The following is a 4,353-nucleotide window of genomic DNA, read 5'->3' on the forward strand; positions in this document are numbered from 1 at the left end:
ACCTGCTACTCACGTGAGGTCAAGAGCCCCACACCAATAAATGTGTAGAGCCCAACCCCCTCACTCACATCAAGTAACCCGGAGTGTCAAACTCTGGGTACAAATAACAAAACTCAATCAAAAATTCATTCTTATCAAAACAATGGAGCTCAAACAAGGGACAAGTATGCTCAGATTCAAGAATAGAACAGGTCCGCAAGCAGAACAATAGAAGATTCAGAACAAGATCAAATTACTACTAAAAGATATTCCGCTTATCAACCTAGATGCTATGATTTAAATTTAACAGCAACAAATGCAAAAGCAGCCTCTTAATTAATTAAAAAATAATAATACTCAATTCTCACAATGCTGACATTCCTCAAGCTTATTATAACTTCAAAACCAGTACAACTTCAAAACCAGTCTAAAAACATTGAAAGGAAGTAGAAAATTAATAAAAGAAAAACTAAAAGTACATATTGCGGATTACTCTCCAAAATCAAGCATAAAAATTGAGGGATGCTGAATCTGGCCTAGTACTTGTAGTCTTTGACATGGAGGCTCTCAGAGGCACCCTCACTCACTGCACCACCCTGGTAAGTTCCAAGGGTTGCTTCGGAATTGGCCTTGCACCTAGCAAGGAATGCAGCCTGAGCCTTCCCAATGTTTTCGTCTTTTCCAGCCCAAGCCTTGAGGGTGCTCTGCTGCAAGGCACGCCCAAAGGAGAAAGAAAGAGACCATGGCTTCTTGGTCTTAAGTTTGTTCATCGCATCAAGATTGCGTGTTGCCTCCTCTTCGCTCTGCCCACCAGACAAAAACACCACAGCAGGAACTGCAGCAGGCATTGTGCGTTGCAGGGCACGAACTGTGTATTCTGCGATGACCTCTGGTGCAACCTTGGCCGCTTCAGACCCGGAGGTAACCAACATCAACAAAGGGTTTTCCTGCAAACTCAAAATAACAAAGAAATATTAGCTTCTTCAACCGTTTTCAATTATTTAGTTAATATCTACTGTTTCTTTATGAATCCTAGGACACATTTATGCAACACAGGACTTTGCAAATATACCTGCAGCAGTCTTCTGATAGAGTGTTTCCTCAAAGAGGATAACACCGCTCAGGTATTGAAGAGCACCGGGAGTGGTGAAAAGAAGCTCACGAAGAGCCCTCCTGTTTGCCTCAACATTCTCAACATTGATGCTAGCTAGACGCTTGCCAATGGTGCCGGTAGACTCATCAGCAGCAAGGATACCCTTTCCGGGAGTACCAATGTAAGCAGCATTGGCAATGAGCTCATCTATGAAAAGGAATGGATAACTCACTACTTAATGATAAAGGAGAAAACGCTAAACCAATAAAAAACGCACACATCATCTACCAAATATTAGATGTCCGATTTAGTACCGGAACATAAAAGCAGTAATTATTATGCAGAAATAGTGCAAAAATGCATTCAGATTTGTGAAGAGAGGCCATGCTTGATCTACTTCAAGCACATTTAGAAATCATTAGTATTGTATTATTGTTTTTTTCCTGGATAGATAACTCCTAATATAACTAGATCTAGCAGAAACACAACAAAATCCATAATTTTTTCCTCAAATTTAAATTTTAGATAGGAATGTAAATCAAATTATCTTAAACAATTTCATCAAACATACCAAATAATAGTAAGAAATCAATTTTTCCTCTTTTCCTGTGAAAAGCTTTCTTCCAGAGAAAAAAAGTTTCAGTTACCTAAACCATAATGTTTAACAATTATTAGTTAATGCAACCGAAGATTTAATCATAAGATAATTTAACCAGGTGAACAATTAATGGAGGCCACAACGGACCCAGGCCCACACTCACAACTAAGGATACACAGTAAGTTTTATGAAGTATTAAAACACAAAAGTGAAAAACTAAACAAGTGAACAAAGGGCAAGATTCAACGGATACTATCGACCATTTAACTAATGCTTCTGCAGCAGTGAATTCATATTAAAGAATAACAATCAGTGACATTTATTATGTTCAAAAAATGTCCTTGAACATATCAGAAAAATATAAAATCTCCTAGGAACACACTCAAAATTCAATCTTTTGAAAAAAAAAAAAAGAAAGAAATATTGTTCCAAAAGTCCATAAATAAAACCAAATAAAAATTCTATATCTGAAGAATAACGAACGAAAGGAAATATCAAGTCAGACCCGGATATATGAAAGACAAGATCATTTCAGAAAAACACAATATCACATTACAGTAATTAGAAAAATCCAAATAAATAGGTGAAAACAATACCGGCGTACTTTCCCTTGTAACAAGACATGGTCACAGTGGAAGAAATTGAAGAAGAAAAATAGTGCTTATTGAGAGAAATGGAGAGAGAGAAGCAGACTTTGGTGGGGAGCTGATGAATAGGGTTAGGGTTTAAATACAGTGTGTGGGGCTAAAAAGTTACCATCGATTTTATCGCTTAATCTCGACCCGTCCTCCAGGCACTCTTTATGGCAAGTTTTGTGTTTTGACTATTTTGTCCTTATAAATACGTTCTCTTACATTAAACACCCTCCTCTGGAGTGAAATAGCAACGGAAGTCTCCAACCCTTGTTGCATGTAGCACTTTGATCCTAAACCTACAATATAGGGCATTGGCATTTACGTTCCCCTTTTTTTATAGTACTCGAGAGAATTTTAAATTAAATGTGAATTTCTTTTTCTTTTTTTTTTTAAACAAAAAAAGAGTTGGATATTGCAAGTCCTCATCTCCCATTAGGATATTTGACCTCGTGAATTTATAGTAAAAGCAAAGCCCCAAAGACTGACACATGGTCCAGCGTGGACAATCAGTTGGATCTCATAAACCTCTTGAAAGTTGCACGTACAATTACAACCAGGGCCCATGATGAGAGCATCGATCCCCCAATACATATAGCCCTTGTTTAATAGGGATTAAAATTTGAATTTAATATAAGTCAAAATAAATAATTAATTTTAATTACATATTTCACGTGATCAACAATTTTTCAACGACATATTTTCATCATTTTCTTATCAAAATTTATTAAAAATATAATTTTAATTCCCACTGAACAGGAGCATAAAATTATTATTTTTTCTTTCTTGTGTTTTATTTAATTTTGTGTTGATATAAAGTCGAGGGTAAAATCATTGACCAGAAAAACGAAGGTAAAATGGTCAATTAAGGACCCAAGTGCTATCAAAGTAAAAGGTTGGTCACGTAAAAGAATCCGTTTAAAAGATTGTTAACCGAAGTACTACGGCGTCAAATCTTGGAGACCTCTGCTGCTACTTTCTCCTCCTTTGGACTTAGGGAGGTAATACTTGTAATTAATGTAAAGAAAAGGGGTATAACCCTTGGATTACACGAAAACCACGTCCTAACATTTGGTGGGTGAGAGGTGTCATTCAAAAATGGCCCACCGCACAAGGCGGTTGTACAGGGTGGAGCAACCTTTTTGGTTGAGAAAGTGGAAAAATGAAAACCAAGAGCGACACCTAAAACGGCGGGTTAGGTACGTGTTCTTGGCACCTTGTATTCATTAACATTTCACGGTGTTGTTTGGTGCCATTTAACTTTTTTCTAGTCTCACCTAATTCTTTTTTAGGAAATTTTTTAATTAGGGAGAAAGTGACCAAAAAATGAAATGCAGTCTTATTTTGAAGATTCATTAGTTAATGTTTAATAATTTATAATTATTTATTTAAAATGTTACTTCTTTTTTTTCTATATCTTGAGTTATTTTCTCAAACCGTCAACTATATGTTGACTTCGATTGGCGCTTGTGATTTTGAAAAATAATTTAAAGAACGTAAAATAGGGTGAGGTTTACTCAACGAAAATCTATTACCGAAGTCATTGAGTTACGAAGATAAAGTTATAATTGAACTAAAGAATTAGCAGCTTCTATTTTGTGACCATTTTAACTCGCCATCCCTTCTTTGGAAAAAGGGGTGTGTTCACGTCTATTAGTACTTACATACCTGCAAAACTTGCAAGAAATTGTATTTATAATATCGAGTATATTGTGTGATGGAAATTTGTTTGTGGCCTTCTTCTTCCCAAGTTGTGTATTTTAACATGAAAATTTCAGACCACGCGAGGAACTGACGTATATTAAGAAAGGGCACAATAAAAATGAATAAACAAAAAAGGTCAATTTTCATGCATTATGATGGCTGTTGCTCGTCATTTCCCACGCCTTAAGCAAGGCACTCAACTATTGTTTTATATTTACAAATTTAGCTTAAGCTAAAACCATATTTTTAGTCACGATTTGACCATATATTTAATAAGATTCACTATTTCTCAACTATACATTCCATCAATTTTTATCAAATTTTATTAAAAATTTGATTTTTTTTTT

General features: G+C 35.5%; 1 pseudogene; it reads right to left on the reverse strand.

Moving 5' to 3' along the window:
• Positions 1-294: 294 nt before the first annotated feature.
• Positions 295-2,420, reverse strand: LOC111403107 (annotated as a pseudogene).
• Positions 2,421-4,353: the final 1,933 nt, after the last annotated feature.

Source organism: Olea europaea, chromosome 11, assembly GCF_002742605.1.
Source record: "Olea europaea var. sylvestris chromosome 11, O_europaea_v1, whole genome shotgun sequence".
NCBI classification, from domain to species: Eukaryota; Viridiplantae; Streptophyta; class Magnoliopsida; order Lamiales; family Oleaceae; genus Olea; species Olea europaea.